This window comes from Momordica charantia (genome assembly GCF_013281855.1).
Source record: "Momordica charantia cultivar OHB3-1 chromosome 3 unlocalized genomic scaffold, Mcharantia_2.0 BLBB01000003.1, whole genome shotgun sequence".
Taxonomy (NCBI): domain Eukaryota; kingdom Viridiplantae; phylum Streptophyta; class Magnoliopsida; order Cucurbitales; family Cucurbitaceae; genus Momordica; species Momordica charantia.
The window spans coordinates 6,342,745-6,366,287 of NW_028275161.1; the positions used below are offsets into that span (position 1 = coordinate 6,342,745).

General features: G+C 37.4%; 1 long non-coding RNA gene across 1 annotated transcript; it reads right to left on the minus strand.

Moving 5' to 3' along the window:
- Positions 1-5,141: 5,141 nt before the first annotated feature.
- LOC148212243 (uncharacterized) lies at positions 5,142-8,129 on the minus strand. Its single transcript, XR_015789854.1, has 3 exons — positions 7,378-8,129; positions 6,710-7,292; positions 5,142-5,464 (listed from the first exon to the last, which is right to left on the minus strand). It is a non-coding gene; the product is annotated as an uncharacterized LOC148212243 (long non-coding RNA).
- Between the last annotated feature and the right edge of the window lie 15,414 nt (positions 8,130-23,543).

Sequence of the window (23,543 nt, forward strand, 5' to 3'; positions counted from 1 at the left end):
AAGTGATTAGTTAAGATCTTATGTTATGATCAATAAACTATTTGTTCGTATTTGAATAATTGGGAGATTCCCCCTTGTTGTTAGTTTCATTTCGGGATAGGTGTCTATTTTAGTTTTATTCCATTCATTGAGTTTTGCCTAGTTTGAATAATAAACTTGCCTCGTGAGGTGGTCCACGAATGTTGTTGAATGATATTCTATGAGATTGATTTATCGTTAAATTGATGAGAATTGGAACTTGATTTTATATATTTGTTTGTATAGGGAGTTGGCATGACGTATTTGGGGGTTAAGTTTAATTAGTTGGGTAGTTAATGTGACCTAGAATTTTGTGGGAAATTATGAGTCGTTACAGAATCTACCAACAACTATTGTTTAGAAAAGGTTTGAATAAAGTAGTAACAAGAGTTAAAGGGCGATAGCGGTGAAGTCATGCTCTAGAGTTTTATCCGCTTGAACTAAGGCTTTTTCCATTCTCTCTAAAGGACTGAGCTAAGCAATGGTTGAAGTCTCTGCCTGCATATTCAATTCAGACGTGGAATGATTTGGCTCATAAGTTCATTGCCAAGTTCTTTACTCCTACTAAGTCGACTGAGATTTTGAGTCGAGATTAACAACTTTGCTCAATTTGAAAGAAAGACGTTGTATGAAGCATGGGAAAGATACTAGGAGCTCCTAAGAAAGTGCCCCCCACCATGGGTCACCGAAATGGATGCAAGTGCATAATTTTTATAGTGGGTTGGATAATGGAACAAGAACCACAATTGATGCAGCATCAGGAGGGGCTTTCGTGGATAAAACTAAAAGCTGAGCATATGATTTGTTGGAGGAAATGAAATCGAACAACTATCAGTGGCATAGTGAGAGGTTAGCTTAAAAAATGCCGATGGGAGTAAATGAGGTAGATGCTATCGCTGCATTGATACCGCATGTTACTTCGCTTACCGAGCAACTTCAATCAAGTCAGCTTGCGGTAAATGCTATTCTAACACCACCAATATTTTGTGAATATTGTCATGGTAACCATCGTAGTGAAAATTGCCGAGTGGGGAACCCATTTATGCAAGGCCAACATGAGCAAGTTATGTTTCTTGGGAATTTTAATCGCCATCCAAATAACCCCTATTGTAGCACCTATAATCCAGGTTAGCACAATCATCTTAACTTCTCATCGATGCAAAATCAGGTCCAGAATCCTACTCCACCACTCGGATTTAAACAACCAGTGAAGAAATCTAGCCTTAAAGAGGGAATGGTGTAGTTGGGAAATAATACAACTTTGTTCATAGCAAAAACAAAGACAAACTTCCAAGATCAAACAACTTCTATTTGTAACTTATAGGTACGAGTTGGTTAGTTGGCCAACATGATTGTGGATAGGCTTCCAAGTAATTTGTTGAGCACAACAGATGTGAATCCAGTGGAGCACTGTTAGGGAATTACCTTGAGAAATGGTAAAGAGGTTGTTGAACAAGAGCAAATTAAAAAGCCTACAAAAGAAGTTCAACAAATAGAGATTACACCAGAACCATCCACTAAGATAGTTGAGGACACTACGACACCACGGTTAGCCACTTCATCAGCCATTCAACTTCTTCAACGCCTCCATAAAAACAAAAAGGATAAGCAGTTCTTTAAGTTTATTGATATTTTTAACAAACTGCATATTAACATTCCATTTGTAGATTCTCTCACACAAATGCCACAGTATATGAAATTCACGAAGGACATCTTGAATAACAAAAGAAAGCTGCAGGATTATGAAATGATTTCACTCACAGAGGAGTGTAATGCCATACTACAAAGAAAACTTCCGGCCAAACTAAAAGATCCAAGGAGTTTTTCTATTCCTTGTTCAATTAGTGATGTTGTCTTTGCAAATGCTTTATATGACTTAGGAGCCAGTATTAACTTAATGTATTTATTTGTTTTAATGAAATTGGGACTTGGAGAGGTGAGATCGACCGCAGTTTCATTGTAGTTGGCTGATAGATCAATAAAGTCCCAAGGGGGATCATTGAAGACGTTATTGTCAAAGTAGTCAAATTCATCTTCCCTGTGGACTTTCTAGTGTTGGATGTGCCGGAAAATGAAAACATGCCTATTATTATGGGAAGACCTTTCTTGGCGACGGGAATAGCAAAGATTCATGTAGAGTTGGGAGAGCTGAAACTAAGAGTTCGAGACGAGTCAATCATTTTCAAAGTCTTCAAAGATCCCAATCCTTATTATAACCGCACGAGTTGCTCTTGCATCATTGGAGCAAGATCACCATCATCTCCATCTTCTTCGACGTCATATGCATCATACTACTGCTTTAAACTACATTTAAGAGGAGAAGAAAAGTCAGGCTAAGGACTCTAAATCAAGCGCTATTGGGAGGCAACCAAACCGTTTCTTTTGCAGCTTTTATTTATTTATTCTTTTATTTTTATATTTTAGTTTTATTTCATTCTTACTTTACTTTTTGAATGTAGGAAAGAGAGCAAGGTGAAAGGAAGAAAAAAGGAAAAAGAAGAAGTCAACGGAGTTATCGGATTTTTAAAGTCGTGCCACTAAAAGAAGTGTTACTGTCCTCTATCCTATTTTTATTTGATTATTTGCTTTTCCTCTATGCACTTTTTCATACATTGGGGGAATTCATGATTTAACTTTGGGTGTGGTGCGATTCATTGTTGAGTTATGGTAGACAATGGTAGTTGGAGTTATTGATTCCAGTTTTTCCTCTTACAAAGTAAATGTTAAACTAGTTCCAAGCATGCTGAACTTATTGTCTGCCTAGTTGGTTTGGCTTTATTTTTTGTCCTTTTACAACCTTATTGATCACACAATTCTTAGTACATTGTTTTTCTCGTTGGTTAAAGGTTGCACTTAGCTGCTTATTTTCATTCATGAAAAACATGCTAAATCTTTATTAGTTTTCCATTCGGGTGTTCTTGTTAGTACCTCATGTCTATGATGATAATTAAGGAGTTAAGGAAATTTAGCGTTTGTTGTTCGCATAAGTCGTTAGCCATCTGTAAATGTGTTTGTTTAATAAAGTTTTTTGTGCAATTCTTTTCTATACTTAGAACATTAAAACACTAAACGATAAGTCCTTCTCCTAATTGTTTAATATATTTTTTTGCGCTTTCGAATATCTTTCCACATTGACGACACTGCCTCCCAGTGTATTTTGCTACTTTATTTTTCAGAAAGAACATGTTTATTTTAATTTTCAGAAATAAAATGTTAATATAAAAAAATATATCACATTTGTATGTTTGCATACTATTTGCTCGAGAGAAAATAAGAGACGGGAAAAGATTAGCAAAAAAATAAAATAAAAATAAGTAAGGACACAGAAAAGAGCGGAAAGAAAATGGAGAGGAAATAAAATGCAATTATATTTCGCTTTCTCACTTATAGACACTCCGCTAGCAGTAAGTTATGAGTGGCTTTTTAGCGATCTCAGTAGTAATAGTTGCATAAATTAGTGTAAATAAAGAAGCAAAAGTGAGTCAAATTCTAGTGTGTTGGGCAGCTACGGCCGAAAATTGACAAAATGGCATAATGTTGGGCACCTAGGTGTGCAACTGAGTGCCTAGGGGCCAACCTGCAGAATGTTGGGCACCTATGCCCTATGAAGTTTAAAGCGAAGTTTTTGCTGGCACGCATTTGAGCGCCTAGGCGCCCGTGACAGAATTTTGTTAAATATCTCATTCTATTCCTAGTGGCAAGAGAGGAAAAAATAAAAGAGAGAAGATTTTTTAGAGAGAAAAGTTTGGATTTTGAGAAGATCGAAAGGAACACGAAGGATGGAGGCTGAAGAGATCATCGAATTTGTTTTCTTTCTCTTCTTCTTTCTTTCCTTTCGCTTCAACTTCCATCAATGATGTTGATTGAGTTTTTCTTTCTATATTCAAGCATGAACTAAATACATTTTCTAGGCATTGATGTTACCTTTATAAAACTTGACTCTTCTATTTGATTTTCTTTCTAAATTTGCTGGTTGTGATAACTTTTATATTCTTAAAGCATTGTTGAGTTTTGGCCATTCTTTACATTCATTCATTGTCATAAATCAAGGTTGAGAAACAAGATTATTGACTATATTTGTATAGTTCTCCCAAATTAAAGCAAGAGATAGAGATATTTATGTGAATTTTGTGGCATAGTTTTTTGGGTTCTACGTGCTTTATTATTTTAATCATCGGAGTACTCATAGAGATATAGATACCCTACTTTTCCAAGAAAATGGTTATTGATTAAGAAAGGACATATAGTCAATAGGGTAGAATCCGCGAAGAACTATTGTTTAGAAAAGTTTTGAACAAAGTAGTAGGAGGAGTTTAAGGGCGATATCATTGAAGTCATCCTCTAAAGTTTAATTCGCTTGAATTTAATTTTGATACTTGATAGTTATGATATTTTCTTTTGTTATTGAACTGGTTTCTTTAAGAATTACTTCATTTCACCACCATTAAACGTTCGACATTCAGATAAAATTGAAGTGGAGAATTTAGTAATTAGTAACCATTCATTCCCTGTGGAGACGATAGTTTACTTACTTTTATTTTAATGTGACGATTCGTACACTTGCGAAGTCAAACAAGAAGTGTATATATATACAGTATATATTCAATATACAGGTGAATAATGTTCCAGTAGTAACCTAAACGGGTTATAGTATATGGATAAGGTTGGGTACCTTATCGTGGTAACACTATGGATACGGCCCACTTTGTAATAGTTACAAATGACTAGATCCAGGTCATTCGTGTGGAGACATGCGAGTGGGGGTATTCTATACAATGAGTTTATATAAGATCGGATCTCGAAATAATTTGTCTCTGTGTAACGCCCCAGGAATTTCATCATTTCCAAACAAGGACCGTTACTAAAACTACCTATAATTTTCACATAAACCAGAGAATTATCTTCACAACAATATCAAGCAATAAAGCTACCACGCTTCTCCTGCTCTACTCTAATTTTCAACACTCACGAGAGCTTGAACAATCAGGACAACAACACTAAAGATTTAAGAGAAGCTCACATCCTATACAGATAAACCATTTAAGGCCAACTTCACATTAAACAAACCCTTCAAGGAAACCTTTACCAACTATAAACCATCCACTAAAAGAATATTAACATCTCGAATGGTAATGAAGTAAAAACTAATTCAAGTACGTTCAACTTAAACAAATGTATTCATAAATATCCTAAGTAGGTTACATTCCCGTAATTCAAGAAGCTAACAAAATTAATGCTCTAAAAAGAATGGTGAATCGGCAACCTTACAACATCCTTTAGACAATAAAACTAAACAAAACCAACCACTAACAACTCAACTACAAGATTAAATAGTCATACTACCCTAACTAAAGGAAATTGATTGCACGCGGCATAGCTAATGGTCTTTCCGATCAAGCCTCCTCCTCGCCATCACCATCCCAAGAGCTAGCTCGATACCTGCAAACTGGAGGGGAAAAAGGAGGGATGAGTACCACCATAGTACTAAGTAAGCAGCCCTTATCCGAAGGGTCACGCACAAACAACATACTTATCAAGGAAACAACGTGTAATGCTTATTAAATAATCAACATATTATGCTTATCACAACTCTCAAGCTTTGAATAAATAGAAACATATCACAAGAAGCAGTTTATGTAGATGTTTAACTATACATGTACCGTGCATGTCAAACTCATCATGCTCAACCAAATCATGAAACATTCATAGTCATGCGTTTCATCACATTATGCAATCAAACATAGACACATTCTATAAAATTCGGGACAACCACAACCCGGAACACATTAACTACCAACCTCTAGTCTCCCTAACATCTCAAGTACCTCTACGCTTATCACAGCTATCCTAGCCTTCCGCAGTTAAGTCCTTTGAGTAGAGTCGGCCCCTGACCATTTATATCCAGAGCCCCGACACTGCTGCATCGGCCCTCGACCATTTATACCCGAGGCCCCGATGACTTCACCATCTATTGGCCCTTGACCATTTATACCCAAGGCCCCAATAGTCTTCCTCCCAAAGGACTCCTCGTATCGACCCTCGACCATTTTTACCCGAGGCCTCGATACTCCATTAGTGACGTATCAGCCCCCGACCATTTATACCCGAGGCCCTGACACTCACTCATTCCTTTACTCCAATAATCCAACTCTCACCATAGTCTAACCATATGCTTTCTTAAGCCATTACCCATGCACATTTCAACTCACAAACACCATTCAGCATGCTTCCACAACATAAACATCCTTCTAATAATGAAACAATAAACCAATCATGCTTTCATAATGTAACATTTCTTAACAATAGCTCCACAATGAGTTTTGTCACAACAAAGCATACCAAACAAATTTTAAACAATTAGAGCCCAACACAGTTCACCCACAACATTTAATATACAACATCAATATTCAATAAGCATTGCTAGATATAATAACACACACGAAACACGCCGAACAATTCATGCATATCCAGGCAACCAACATTACCACAGCAATACTCATCAGTTTAGCAAAGCAGAAATCTCACCATTTTCAACGACAAACATCCAACACAATTCCAAGTATATCGACTAACACAACGAGAATTATTTAGCACATTGACGTAATAGAATTTGCATAAAACGCTACAAAATTAGCACGTTAGAGACCATTTAGCATACATTAACGCACGCACACGCCCCTTGTCTACTTACCTTGTTATGTCTCAAAACTCTCACAAGAGTCCTACTTGCTACTACGCCATGCCTCATGCATCACCAATCTCATAGCAGTCCAATATGCGATACACCAAAATGATCATATGTTAAAACCAATCAATTTAAAATAGTCCAGCATGATCCAATAGCTCCAACAGGCATCGTTCACAGAAAGGCACAACCAACAACTTAACCAAAATATAATTGATAAGTACCCAGCATACACCAAACACAACCACTTTCTCATAAATATTCAATATGCTTTCAAAACAATAGATTATAGTACCGGTATACAAATTGCATCATGAAAACCAATTAGAACATAACAACAATTCAATCATAGTCATCCAAAATTACCTGGCTACAATTGATTCACACAACCACATAATTTTCCCAAGATATATCAACAGTTTAATCAACAATGATGTTTACTAAATGATAACAACGACAAGCAACATGCAAGTATCACACATGGGCACACGAGCAAACAACCATATCATATCAGCACACAACAACCAATCCCTCCAGTAAGAACTACTTACTCAAAAACAAGTTCATACTTCTTGCATCAATCCCACACCTAAGCATTAAAACATTAAAACAGCAAGTTAGTTATATGTTTCAGCATTTGAAACCAACTCTAAGGGCTTCGAAGGGCTCGTTACCGCAACAACAACTTCGTTTAGGTGTGGGTAACCTAAATCTTGCTCGAAAAGGTATGGATAACGTGAATCGGGCCTCGAACGGAAGTGGGTAATCGCCGAATGCCAAGGAACTAAGCTGTTTTGCATTTTACAGCACGGGAAACGCTATAAAACCATCTCTAACGCTGCTGGCTGCTACAAATCGAGCATTATCTGCACAAGGGTCGGGTTGTTGAGGTCAAGGTCCGACTAAGGGTCGCGTCGCCACGAACTTCTTCAATCGACGCCGTGGGTCGTCGACCGTCTGGGTGCGCGGGCTGCTGCAGCAGCCGAACTGGGAGTCTCGGTCATCCACAATGCTCAAAGATCGTCATTCATGGTTGGACTCACCGGAATCGGGCTGCTACTACTCGAGGAAGGCGAGATGTGGCGATTTGGAGTGTGCCGTTGTTGGTCGCTAGTTTCCACCGCGAACTGCTGCAGGAGGACGCCGGCCAATGCTCGTGTTGCTTGCTGCCATCGCCGGAGGACGCCGTCGCTGCTGCCGTCGACGACTGCCGAAGGGGTTCTGAAGTCGCGCCGCCACCGAAGAACGCCGTCGTGCTCGCGAACTACCACCGAATAGGTCGCCGAGGGTCGGGCTGCTGCTGGTTCGAGGAGGCGCCGCCGCCGAAGAACGCTGCCGTGAGGTGTGGTCGCCGGCGATGAAGGCTGTTGGGGCGGCGGGCAGCGGTGGGGAAGAATAAAAAGATGAAGAAGAAAGGTGAAAGATTTAGATTTAGGGTTTTCCCTCTTTTTTTGTCTTTTAATTTGATTTAATCCTTTTTTTTTCTTTTACCTTGTTTTAAAACTTATAGCCCAAACCCCAAATCTTAAAGGAGGCCCAAAACAACAAGCCCAAAATTTCACTTTAGAAATCAAATACAACCCACAACAACCCGAAATAAAATAACCAACTTAAACTCTAATAGCCAAGAATAATAATCCAATAAGTAGAAATTAAGAGTAAAAAAAAACCCATGAATTTAAGATTTAACTAAAAATCTCCTACACTGATCGAGAACTTAAATTATCTTAATCCAATGAAATTAAACTTAATTCTAATTTAACCAAAAATTAGAATTCAAAAAATATAAAATCCAAGAATTAAAGTTATAAGCTTAGGGAAAATCCAAAGATACTATTTATCTCTTAAAATAAACGAGTCAGAGAACGCGGGGCGTTACACTTTGGCTATAACACCGTTAGCTAGTTGATTAATATTTCAATAGGATGACCAGGTGACTCGATCTCAATCATGAGTGAGTTATGGACTCTTGCCTATTAGGGTTTGTCCTTTGATTTGTATGGGTGAGACTGGCCTCAGTCGCCGATTCAATATTCGTACCATTTTGGCGATGAGACCAAGTGACAGGCTGGGAATATAACTACACAAGATGAAATTCACTCCTTCCCGACTTTAGGGTAAATAAATGAGTGTTCTTTTAAGTGCTGAATTTGGGACATAGTGCCGCACCCTATCACTGGCTCGAGAGGGACTTCAAGTTATTGGTTGGACCATAACCGGGTTGTTCATTAGAGGATTAGTGGTACTTAAGGTCCAAGATGTAACATAGGGGTCAAATGGTAATTGGACCCGGCTGTGGTTATGAACACTCATGGAGGATTGACTTGTCGTTAATGGTCAAAAGTAATGGACGCAAAATATTCTACAGTTGTGGGTCTTTAGTGGAGTGACCGACAGTTAATAGATGTTGATTAATATGGTTAATGAGCTTAATAAATTAATCTCGTATCCTTGGAGCTTCCGATTTGTATGTTCATTAGGTCCCCTTGTTAGCTCGTGAATGGTGGTTAAGAACATTTAGTCTTGAAAATAATTTTCATTGTTCAAATTTGTTAATGGGAATCAAAGTTAATTGTATGAGATGCGGTTAAGATAATGTATGTTGATACATTATAATATAAAGTTAATTTTGAATTGGATTCAAGATGATCAGAGATGGATATTAGAATTTGATTGTAATATGGTTTATCAATATGAGTTTGATTTAATTAAAAATGATTTCATTAAATTAATGGGATGTGTTAATATGGTTAAATTAAAATAGATTTAATTAAATTAAATTTATGTAATTAATTAAAATAGATTTAATTAATTATTATTTGAATTAAAATTGTTTTAATTAAATTAAAAAAAAAGAGAAGTAAACCTTCCACTTTCTACCAGTGGTGGAAAGTGGGGGAGGTGGTGAGTAAGGAAGTGGCTTCCCCACCACTATTCCTCTGTTATAAAAAGGGAGGTTATCCCCTTTTGTTTTGGTCGCTTGTTCTTCGGTTGATTGAGTTTCTGAAACTCCAACGATAAAATCTCTCTCGATCTCTCGATCGTCCTCTCGATTATAAGATGGTTCCCACAAACCAAGTTCATACAATCCAGATGATAGCAAGGAATACTTTTTTGTGTCATTGGTGTCTACATTGAAGAAGTGCCTTCAAACGTATGTTTTACTAACTTTCTTTTAAGCAAACTTACGTCTGTTCTTTGTTGTACTTCCAAAACAATATCAAAGCACACGCGTTCGCGGCTTCCGCTGTGGGATCCAATCCCTTCCGCCTCAAGGCAGGACTTGAATGAGGTCGGCCTTTAATCAAAGCGTAGATGAGGTCGCCTTTAAGGAAGATTTCCAGGTCAACCTTCAGGTCAGCCACCAGGTAAGACCTACGATTTTTCCCCAGACAGTAAACTACTTTGGCAAACTAAATTTTGAAATTCCTAAATTTATTTGTTTTAATCTATATTTATAAATTCTAATATAATATTGAATTTTGAGTAATTTTATAATGGATAATTTTGAAATATATTTCAAATAAAAATGGTATAAGCTTGTCAATATATTTTTCCAATGGTGTGTCTTAAGAAAAACCCAACTCTAATAGTTTTTTTAGAGTATAAAAAACTCAATAAAATTGATAACGACTGCATAAGTTGGATCGAATTGTGTTAGTCTATTTGAATCGGTTCAAGGTATCTTTTAATGACCGATATAATATTTATTATTTTTAATTAATTCATCGACAATGAGTTTAGAGTTTCTCAAAAAAAAAAAATAATAGTAATAACAAAGGACATGCATAATTACTTTCAAGAGCATTTTTTTTTATTGCTCTATATATTTTCATAAAATCCTAATTGTCCATTATGTTCTTCTCAAAATTTAATTTTTACCTTTATACTCTCTTTGTTGTCAAATTGGAGATAATTTTCCACGGCTCACTACTCTTTCGCTAATGTTTTACTTTTTCTTTCATCCTTTTTTTTATTTGTCGGCTGTAGCTTATACTCTCTATTTTATATAAGTTATTTGCTGATTAATTTTCATTCTCTTGATTTTGTCTCCCGTGTATGGCTCAAAATCACCCAGCTTTATCAGTCTCTCCCTCCCTCCAAATCAATTTGCTCTCTTCTTCTTCTTTTCTCTTCTTTCTTTCTATTTTTTTTTTTTTTTGTTGGAAGGGGTGAATTTTGTATCTCAAAAGAAAAAAATACTATCAATAAAGCACTCTCGAATGAATAATAAAATCAGTAACCAAATAAAAAGAGAAAGTTGGGTGTACCAAGTAAGCAAATGAGCGTACCAAATGAATAGCCTCCAATTACTATATAATTGGGTTTATACGGTTTCTTTGTTTCTCCGGAAGGAGTATTTAGGGTATGTTTGAGTGTGATTTTAGAAGTTGTGATTTTGAAAAAATAGATTTAAGAATAATTGATTTTCCAAAACCACCACCCAAGTTATACCTTGAAAATAAACTTTAAGTGATTGTATGCTTTCCTAAAATCAATTTTTTAATTTGCCCAACATGATTAATGGAAATGGAAGTGATTTTAGCAATGAAAAAAATTATTTTTGGCACTCCATCCAATTTATTAGGAAGAGTTGACTTACTATGTTAAATGACTAATATAACATAATAAAACAAAACAATAAATATAAAATATTTAAAATTTCCAACAATCCCCCGCAACTTTAAGATTTTGAAAATAAAGATAGATCCATATATAGGGTATTCTATTACATTGGTTGTGCGTTAAACGGTCATGCGCACGTATCTTATTCATGAGTGTTTTAAAGGATTAGCCATGTCCCCATCGTAGCGAGCTCACCCACAGCACCCACATAAATGAAACCTCCAAGGGTTGTTTGTGCACCACCCTGCATAATACATGCATTGGTTTCATTAAGAGTTCGACTCTTCCTTATCATCGCAATTATGAGCAGTTCCACAATAGGAATGGGACTCGGAGTAATCCTACATTATAATAAGTAGGGGTGAAAAAAAGTCGGTTCGGTTCGGTTTTCGGACATAGAGAAGAAAATCGAAATTGGTTCGGTTAAGAAGAACCAAGAATCGAATCAAACCGAATTGTATATATTTAAAATTTCTTGAGAAACTTAAAACCATCGAGACCTTTTTTTCAAAATCCAAATAAGATATTCCAAAATTTTCCCATAAAACCTACAGATCTGAGATCTAGACAAAACCATGAAAACAAAGAAGAGATCCTGAAAAATAAGTGGTTGAAATCACTAAAAAACTAAGCTACTGAAATCACATACCCATATGGGTTTTCAATAACCAATTTCATATTCATAAATTGTTCCGAGAAAAATAAACCCACAAATTTAAACTACTCGAATCACAAAACTCATCTGGATTTTGAACACCCATCTCATAAATTGATCAGCAAATACAAATCCACCTCCACGAAACAAACTAAGAAAAGAAAAGAAAAAAAAATAGATAAAGAAGCCAAAAAGGAAGAACAGAGAAGAGAATCGTATAGCTCCGTTAGAAGCTCTTAAAAATCTCACATTAAGAGATTTGGTTCCAACATCACAGAATGGCGAAACCCCAAATGGAGAGTAGCGCCGCTCGTGAAGGGAGTCCCCGCCGCTCGTGAAGCGTGTCGCTCGCATCAGTGGAGAGCACCGCCGCCGTTGGTGGAAGGATAGTGGGTCTGCCCCAATTAGGTCGTGCGGTGCGTGGGATCTCCAATCTTTCATGGGATCTCCAATCTTTGAGATTGGGTGACCATTGCGGTGACTACCTTATGGGCGCCCCCATTCCCCTTGATGATTTCATCTTTTAGATGATTTCAACACATTCATCTATTAGATGATTTCGATAATTCTTTTGAATGGTTAATCTATTGCTGTTGCATATGCGCTGCCTGCAAAACTAGATCATCAACTCATCAATATAAACAAATGTTTCTTTAGATTACAATATTTACTTTTAAAATACTTTCCCCCATATTTTGAGATATTTAATATAACATATATAATTTAACCTCTCAAAACATATTTGTAAGCATAAATCATAAGACAACAATTTGATTTGTATCACACATTAAAAAAAATGTTTAGATATGAGAGAAATTAAAACATCACAAAATACATATATTAAATATCCCACCAAAAATTAATTTAGTTTGGCATGATTATATTAATAAACTTTGCGAAGGATATATTCCCCTTCATTTACTGCATAATTTAACTAACATCATCACCTTACTAATTAGCACCCGATAACACTTGAGCAATTAGCCAATCGTATAAATTTACAATTCCTACCTCAATAATATTTGTGGCTATGAATCACACATAAAAATTTATAATGAAATAGTTTTAAATAACTCTCAACACAATAAACGGTACATTATTTTATGTGTAACTTTTCATTTTAACATAGACATGCTCAATAAAATATCAATAATAAATAATTTTATATTTTGAATAAAATGAAAATATATGCAAGCAAATATAACCACCAAGATCTCAAACCACCACGAATTTTATAGATGTAGCATCACCAATTTCTCACATATGTAGCTGCATAGATCTTAAACAATTATTACTGACTTTCAACAATTTATTAAGTAGCTAGCAAGATCTTAAATCACCATTAATTTTTATTTGAAAATTTTCATGGTTGCTACTCCCGGCCAAAAAAAAAAAGAGCCAAGAAATTATAGGCCCCAAAAAAATATATATAATATAAGTAAACAAATGATTTTCAATTTAATGAAAATTCATGGCCAAAAAAATCTCTCAATATCTACCATAATTTAAGATACGGGATCATAACTTATTGTTAATTCGAGATACTCGATCTTTTACCTCATTTTCCTTTAGCTTTACAAATTAAGTTGCATCGCCAAAACAACTCAGAAATATTTCATAATCATTTTGTTTATGCAAGGATATGCACAACAGTGTATTTCAGATTGCAGCTCGAACTCGGCCTCCGGACCGATCTGAATACTTGGGCGGACCTGCACAAAAAGGTGAGCACTCCGACGATCAAGTCAGTATAGGTCGGATTCCCAGTTTAGTTCGAGGTCAGAAATCATCGTACCTGATCGTGGAGTGAGGTCCTCTACTTATGGGTGGTAGTCCCGCTAATCTCGTGACGGTTACACCCGGTAATCTCAGGACCGTCGGTTACACCCGGTAATCTCGGGACCGACGGTTACACCCGATAATCACGCCGCTGACAGTAGCTCACATCGGCCCCTACCGAGCTTCCCGGTAGGTCGGACCTCGGCCAGGTTCACCTTGGCCCTCATACTTAGCATCTGTCAACGCTAGTGGTGGTGATCTCGGCGGTCCGAGCTGGACATGACTCATGAGTCATCTTGGAGCACCAATAGGGGTCCTCCACGTGTCCAGGGTATTCTCTTCCCCAAACACATTTCAAATAAATGTAAACATAGCTTGGTCAATAATAACAAGGAAAAATTATTTTTATATACACTTACAAGACAAATGAAGTAGTCACGTAATTATTAACATGTTAGAAATTAGAAAAACTATAACAAGCCACTGACATTGTAACATGTAGAAAACAACTTGCTTTACTATCAGTTTATGCATGAAACAACACAATTATCATGCTCAAAATATGACATCAATACGAATGAAAGATCGGTACAATGCCAAATTATCATAAGCCACATAAAAATGCTCATATAAAAATTAGCTAGATTATATAAAATTTAATATATAGGAAGATTTCTATATTTTTACAACAAATTTTTCAGATGTATGCGACTAAAATTTGGCCATAATCAAACGAATTTATAAAAGTTTCAAAACTTGCGAACAACTATTTGGAGAACAAAATATTTGCAACAATAAAAAATAATGAATTCAAATTACAACTTGTCAATATATAATAATGCAAGAAATCGACAAAATGATTATTCATATTTTAATTATAATAATTAAATTCAATCGCATCTAACTAAATATATAAAATATATATACAGCCAGCTCTCCTGCGACCAACAAAGAGGTGTTGATTCAACGTTGGAGTATGGAAAGATTCTATCTAAGAAATCAATCTAAATTAGTTAGGAGACAATTAACAACTTTTATGTATATTGGTGAAACAAACATGACAAGGCCAAAATTAAAAAAAGTATATATTGTTATAGGCCAAATCTAATATTCACAAAGATACTATACAATGCATCATGAGTCTCGATTATTAATTAGATATTAAAAAAGATAAATAATTAATTATGTGTTAAATATATTAAAAATCACCTGTCCAAATTTCCTTACTACTGCGAGGCATTTCTTATTGCAGAAGGTAGAAAATCCCATTCATATTTTACTGTTGATGATTCTTGAAAAGGACAAGAGTTCTTATCCATTCAAATGATAGAAGTTAAGGCAAGATATGACATCCACGTTCACCAACTATAGGATTAGAAACGACAAAGTTTCAGTGCCTGCACCATCTACCAGAAGCCCATGTAGAAGTGGGGAAGAAAACAGGTATTTAACTAATTATTGATTTGGTTATTTTTGGACTCGAATCGAGAGCATGTTGTCCTTCGAGATCCAATTAGGAAAACTGGATGCACGAAATCAAGATAGTTGAAGCGCGGTATAAATTAAGACATTTAAGAAAACCATTGTATTGCTTGCCCCTGGTTATACATGATTTACTCACGACAATTGAAGATCATTAAGAAAGTAGTTGGTTTAATTCACGTATGCAGTAGACACAAAACAGCAGGTTTCATGCCCTTTAATTACACTGTCTTCTACAATTCACACATAAAATTTGATAATGAAGAAATTTAAACGACACTACATAAACCATGGTATATTCAAGACAATTAACAATGCTCTATTTTACATTTATTGCAAACTGTTGATGTGTGGATTTCGATCCTCCGGTTCTCCTCCTCGCACACACCTAACTTGATAATGCGGGAACTGATACTTGCAAAACCAAATTGATCTAAACATGTGTGACCTTAGTCACACGGGCTCCAATACTAAGTTAGCAAGGGAAAGTTGAGAAAGTAGTAAGCTTAGAGATGTCACTTGCCTCTTTAGGGTTGGACCTCACTTTTACTTATAGCTCTGAGAATGATTCCATAAACTTATGCAGCTGACACGACCCGTCCCAAAACACCTACTAGTCCCAGAACGAGTCGTGCCGATCACAGACCGCGACTAGCTATGGAGTCCATGGTCAACTTCTTTCTTAACTTTGACCTGAACTTTGATTAACAACTTCGAATGGATGCACAATAAAATAATAATCTCAACAGAACAAACATTCTTACATCCATTTTATACCTTCTGTTTTATCAAAAGGGTGCTAACAGTTTTACAACAACTACATGTACGTACAGACTGATATGCAAATCCTCAACTACTATTGGTGGTAGAAGCTGAACTAAATTCTCCTTGAAACTCAGAAACGTAGATAGTCAAATACTCAAGTATAGCCTGGGGGAAAAACAAAACATAAACAGTGAGTTGGGAAGCTTAGTGAGTCGTATGTTAATAAGAAAATATTCTCGTAAAACTTCTTTCCTCAATAACTGAAATTCAATTCTTAAAACAATTTCATAAAACTGAAGTAACAAACATTCTCATTTAGATCTCATAAAACTCGAGTAAAATTGAAGCAACATTATAAATTTCAAAAAACTCAGTAAACTTCTCAAAATCAAACTTGTAACAACAATTTCTTTCTAGGCAAACTTAAAAAAGACAACGCTCCTAAGTCCAAGATTCAGACCAGGATTCGGAATCCGCATTTGGGCCTAATCGCCCCGGCATTCCTCTGCATCCCCTGTGACCTAGTTATGCCAACTTCTCAACGTGCTATAAAACACATTCTAAAACATATAAAACATTATTTTTTCAATCATAAAACAGATCGATAAAATCGAACACCACAAATGTATCTCTATTCTATTTTGGTCCACTGGTGCAGATTAATCTCAATACACACAGCAGAATAATTCTCTCAACACGTGGAGTCAGATGGTCCCAAAGACCTTCTATTTCTGGGTATACTATAGAAACACATTCACATAGCATACGGGTAATCACCTGGATACAATAACATGGTGGTTTGAAAATTTCTTTCTCAATCTCATAAACTGTTTTAAAATTCTTCTTTTATTCTTTCTAAGAACATTTCTAACTTTGTCAATTCATTTCTGAAATATTTCTTTCTAAGCACATTCCATGAAATTCTAAAATCATTTTATGAAATCTCTTTCTAAATAACATTTCATAACTTTCTCAAACATTTCTTTAGAATCATAAAGCATTTCTAAATTCTCATAAACATTTCTAATTTCTCGAACAAACATATTTTCTTTCATTATGAGCAGAAATGCTAAGTCATACGTAATATATATAATTTCTCAGAAATTCTATAATCAATATCTAAAAATGTTTGATAAAGTAAGCACTTACAAATCCTTTAAACTCGGTCGTACGCAACTCCAATTTCTGTCGTACCTGAAATATCAATTCAATACCAAATTAACTCACTTAATTCCAACATAAACTTAATTCAAACTTTAATCACAATATGTTCAAACAAACTCAATTATCCAAATTCCCCATTCTCTCTCTTCATAAGAAACTCACTACTTCTCTTTCATATCACCTTACACGTGTGGGACCCACAAACACAATTCAATTTGTCCTCCTCTCAACTTCACACGATTACACCGTTTTCTTTTCCTTTTTATTTCTTATTTAATTTTATTCAAAATATCTTGCTCTCTCTTCCGTTATTCTCCATCTTCATCTTATTCTTTCAAAACCTTTCATGTTTCCAGTCCAAGCCTCAAGAAAACTCACAAAGTAAACTCTTAATTTAATTTCATCCTTCTTAACCGAGAGCTAAGCATCAGTTTCCCCCAATTTGTTGTTAATTTTTCGTCCTCTTCTTCGTTCGTCCATATTTCACTTAATCCCTCTTCATTTCCTCACTTCTAAATCCACCATTACAAAACCAACGTTTCCTCATAAAATTTCTACCATAAAATCCAACCAAATCATACATCCTCTGTAAAATCGAACCCCATAAGTTCATCATTCCTTCTCAGCTAAGAACAACAGGAATTTTTCCCGTTCTTTGAATACCCATAAAACATCAAACTCCTCAATGACACTTTTGTTTCATAAAACCCATAATTACAAACCTTAAAAGACTTCATATTTCCATGGGTTCTTCTTATTTGATCTCTACAAACTTACCAAATTTTGAATTTCTGCTCCAAATCGGAAAACTACTCCTTCTTCCATTTCTTCCCTTTTCCCTCTGTTTTCTTCTCTTTTCCTTGCTCCCTACTCTTTTCTCTTCTTTTCTTTTTCTTTTTCTCCTTCGTCTCTCTCTCCCACTTCTTTTCTTTTCTGTTTTCTTTTTCCTTTCCAATTTATTTTTTTTTTCATTTTCCAAAACACATTTCATTTCACACATGTGTCATCTCAACAAAATAATTCCCAATGTTTTCTTTTCCCTAATAAAAGCCAAATGACCAATATACCCTTCGAATTTTTTTCTTCTTCTCTCTTCATATACACTAAATGAAGATCACGTCCTTACAGTAGCTGAGCCTAATTCAGAGTTGCAAGGTCCGAGGAGAATTGTTGATCAAAGGTGGGCGATTCATGGGCTGGGCTGTGGGCCAAGCCTTGCTCAGCCTGCTTGGTTCTCTGCCGGTCCCCTTCCTCGTTCCTTCTCCTCTACAGGTTGGCCTTTTGTCGATTTTCCGTTGCATAACAATTGCCCTTACTCCCAAGGTGATGCTTCCGATTTTGTCTTCATCTTGCTCGGAGTATAATTTTTGTCGTGACTTGTTCTTCCATGTCAGACCCGTGACCGAGGAGATCACGAGCTCCTCGGGGTCCACGTCGAGCACCCCTCGGTCTTACGGTCAAAGATCATGGCCCGAGCCCATCGAGCTGTCATGTCACTGTGGGACCCATGAGAACCATAGGTGCAGTTGAATTGTCCCATCTTCACGAGAATCAAGAAGATTGCACGTTGATTTACCCCTTCTTTTCAAGACTTGTGGCAGTAAACCATGTAGTTGTTGCATCAATTGTAGACCCGTGAGCTTGAGGTCATGGGGTGTTGGGTACTCAGCCGAGCACGCCTCGATCCGTTGGGTAAAGATCACCAGACCGAGAGCTATGCCCTTGTGTTGAGGGTTATTTAAACCCCTTCACTCCCTCCATTTATTGTCAACCTCCTTACAAGGTATACCTCTAGTTACTTTGATTTTTGTTGTGTTTACTCTTCATGGCTGATCTTAATTTCGAATGAACCTCCTCAGATAATGGATCATCGTCGAATCTATCGTCTGAATCGGGCCAGTGCGAGGGTGGAGCTTCTTGTTCAAGTCTTAAAGTTAGCACTTAAGAGAACACTAACCTAGTTATCCTAAAGCCGGGAAGGAGTGAATTTCATCATGTGTAGTTATGTTTACAGCTCCCTATTCGGTATCGCCCCCAAAATGAAAGGAATATTGAGTCGCGACCTGGGCGACTCTCACCCATACAAATCAAAGGACAGTCCCTTATAGGCAGGAGTCCATAACTCACTTAGGATCGAGATTAAGTTACCTAACATTCCTATGAAATTATAATCAATTAGTTCGTTACAACTAATCGATTATTTCGCGGTCCGGTCTTATACAAATTCATTACATAGGATACCTCCAATTGCATGTCTCCACATGAATGATTTGGATTAAGTCATTTGTAACTATCGATAGTGAATTTTGATGGAAGCCCATGTGGTGCCTAGACGAGCAGTCCGATCTTGGATCCACTAAACATGAAACTAAAGAACTCGACGTCGGTGCGGTGTCCCGCCTAATACACTCTTACGATTAAGTTAATAATCAGAATGAAAATATGAATCAGACACCAAAGGTATTAGTGACAGGTTTTTCACTTACTTGGTGAAGATGATCGTCCTTCCTTTTATAATATTGACGGGTCGACCAGGAAGGACAATGGTTGGAAGTGACAGGGATGTCGCACACTGTACGGTTGGACAGAAGGAGGCGCATTCTAGATGGTAGCAGGATAATTCTGCCACCTGTGCCTTTTAGACGTGTCGTCCAGGGCCGAAGGATGCACCTGTCGTACCGACAGCATGCGCTGCCAATTGTGGCCATGTGTGAGGGTAGCCGTTTACTATTCTTCATCTCTCTATGAGTTGATAAGCTTTCTGCTCGCCGATATCTCCTCTGAAAATGTGGTTCTCTATGGGCCCACACTTGAGGAAGGACAAACGCATGTCCTATTTGGATGCTACCCATAGTAGTTATTGACGTTTATGGATGCCTATTTGGGATGCAACCAGATCAAGATGCATCCGGCCAACCAGGAGCACACCTCCTTCATCACCAAGCAAGGACTGTTCTGATACAAGGTCATGCCCTTCAGCTTGAGGTCGGGAAAGTTGCTCGGCTTCAGAGTGCATCAACGGGGGATTGAAGCCAATCCATAAAAGATCCAAGCCATCCTAAATATGTCCACCCCGACCAATTTAAAACAAATCTAGAGCCTGAAGAGGAAGATCGCAACGCTAAACCGGGTCGTGTCCTTATTGACCGACAAGTGGCTGCCATTCTCCAATATGCTGAGAAAGGAAGGAAAGTTTTAATGGACCGATGAATGCGAAAGGGCCTTCCAGGACCTTAAGCAATATCTTGCGTCCACCACACTCCTGGCCAAGCCAAACATATGGAACGAAGTATACCTCTACTTAGCCATTTCAGGGAGTGTTGTCATCTCGACACTAGTAAATGAGGAGGCCGAAAAGCAACGCCCCGTGTACTACACCAGTAAGGCCTTGATCGGGACGGAAACTCGCTACTCCCAGGTCGAGAAGCTGGCTCTTGCAGTAATCACCGTGTAAGGAAATTGTGACCCTACCTCTACTCATTTTCCTAACCGACCAGCTGCTCCGGTAGATATTTCAAAGACCCGAGGTTTAGGGAAGAATCATGAAATGGGGTGTTAAGCTAAGCGAGTACGACATATACTATGCACCAAGAGTATTAGTGAAGGGTCAGACCGCGACAGATTTCATTGCCGAACTGACCCAAGCGCAATCGGAGGAAGGCGTCGATTCTAGTTGGTGGACCTTGTACACGGACGAGTCAGCAAACGACCAAGGCTACGGAGTCGAGTCCTACTAACAAGTCCAAATCAGAGTCGCCCTAAGTACGCCCTCCGCTTAAAGTTTCTGACTTCAAATAATAGGCCGAATACGACAGGCTGCTTGCCGAGCTAAGGTTTGCCCAGTCAATGGGGGCCCGACACCGTAGCATCATTAGCGACTCCCAGATAATCGTCAACCAAATCAATTAAGAGTACCAAGCTAAAGATGACTGAATGGCCCTATACCTGAAAAAGGTGCGGGCACTACTGAACACCTTCGAAACAAGCACTGTCGAGCAGGTCCCTCACTTGAGAAAGGACAACACAGACACTCTATAGCTCGTCTGGCGTCGTCTTACGATACTAACCTGCCTGGAATGTTCTTGGTCGCAATACTAGACGAGTCAAGCCACGTCGAACTAGAGAGGATGGACATCGACTAGCCAGATACCGCGGACTGAAGAGACCTATTCAGAGAATATCTGGAAACCGATAAATTGCCTAAAGATCAAGTAACTGCCCAAAGGCTCCAAAGACGGGGCACTCACTACCTACTCAGGGATGGAGTCCTATAAAAAATTTGGTACTTGCTCCCCCTGCTCATATGCATAAGCCCGATAGAGGCCGGATACATCCTTAGCCAAGTCCTGTTGGGTGTGTTGCCCTAAACTCGTAGTTTGTATTATGTAAAAACAAATGTATATTCAATAAAGTTTTATTCAATAAATTTGTTGTTGAAATATAGCATTGTATTGTCCAAATCCAATAAACTAAACATCCAAGGTTATTTGAATGTAATCGGGACAGTATATATACTTGGTATATATTTGATATACGGAGTATATATTTGATATACCCCTGATATATGAATGGATAATATCCCGTGAATAACCTAAAGGGTCTATAGTATATGGATAAGGCTGGGTACCTTATCCTGACAACACTATGGATACGGCCCACTCTGTAAAGGTTACAGACGACTCGATCCAGGTCGTTCGTGTGGAGACATGCGAGTGGGGGTATCCTGTACAATGAGTTTGTATAAGACCGGACCGCGAAATAGACAATCTTTAGATGTAACACCGTTAACTAATAAATTGCTATTTCTTAGGATGACCAGGCAACTCATTCTCAATCCTGAGTGAGTTATGGACTCCTGCCCGTGAGGGCTCGTCCTTTCATCTGTATGGGTGAGAGTGGCCCGAGTCGCCGACTCAACATTCCTATCATTTTGGGGACGAGACCGAGTGGGGAGCTGGGAACATAACTTCACAAGATAGAATTCACTCCCCCCCGACTTTAGGGGAGTAGACGAGTGTTCCATGAAATGCTGACTCGGGGACTTGAACAAGGGGCCCCACCCTCTCATTGCCCGAGAGGGACTTCCGGTTATTGGTTGGACCATAACCGGGTTGTTCATTAGAGGAGCAGTGGTGTTTAAGGAGTAAGATGTAACTCAGGGGTAAAATGGTAATTTGTCCCAACTTGAGTTACGAACACTCGTGAAGGATTGACTCGTCATTTATGGTCGTATATCCATGGACACGAAAACATTATGCAGTGAGAAGAGTGCAACTGCGGGTCTTTAGTGGAATGACCCGTAGTTAACGAAACTAGATTTACTTTTGACCGATTAATCTTGCATCGTTGGAGCTTCGGATCTGTAGGTCCATTAGGTCCCCTTGCTAGCTTATAACGGGTAAAACGAGGATCAAATTTATGGAAGAATTTGAATTGTTCAAATTACTTAAGGGATTATATGTATATTGATACATTATAATATATAGTTAATTGTAAATTAAAACTATATATTATGAGAGATATTATTTGAATGAGATTCAAATAAAATTAATATGAATAAGATTCATATTAAAACTATAGGTTAAAAATAATGTGCATAAGATGTACATTAAAACTATAGGTTATACGAGAGAAATGTTTTAGAATATGATTCTAATTTTATAAATAATTAAGTGTTAATTATTTATGTATATATATATTTATTAATTATTAATTGGATTAATAATTAATTATATTAATTAATTTGATTAATTAATTATATATATATATTAATTATTATTATATATATTTTAATTATTATATATATATATGAATATTATTATTAATATTAATATTAACTCCCCTGCAAAATTGCAGGGGAGTGGCAGGTTTTGAGACGTGAGGAGTTACCCCACGTCATCCCTCTTCTTCTTCTTCAAGAGTGTTGGAGAAGGGAATAACTTTTTTTTACCGAACAAAACACAGAAAAAAAGCCTCCAACGATTTCTCTCAAACTCTCTCAACCTCTCCCTCTCTTCGATCAAGGTGCTACCACAAGCACGATCCCGAGACCCAAGAGGATAGCGAGGAAGATCCGGTGGTGGTGTTCGAGGGGAATTCACTGAAGAAACGATCTTCAAAGGTTTGAATTTCCTCTGTATTTTCCCTCTGTAAAATTCGATTTTGTATCCTGAAAATCAGCAACGAAAGTCCGCTTCCGGTCCGGGATTCACATCCGTTCAGCGGCGTCATGACTATTCAGGCTTTGTCAACGGCGACTCCGAACGATTGACGGCGCGGGCGTCCACATTCAAGTGTCTTCGAGCACTCCAGCGAAGACCCACGTATAGCACGTGCAAACCACATCTCCGGTGGCCGATCGACTATGAT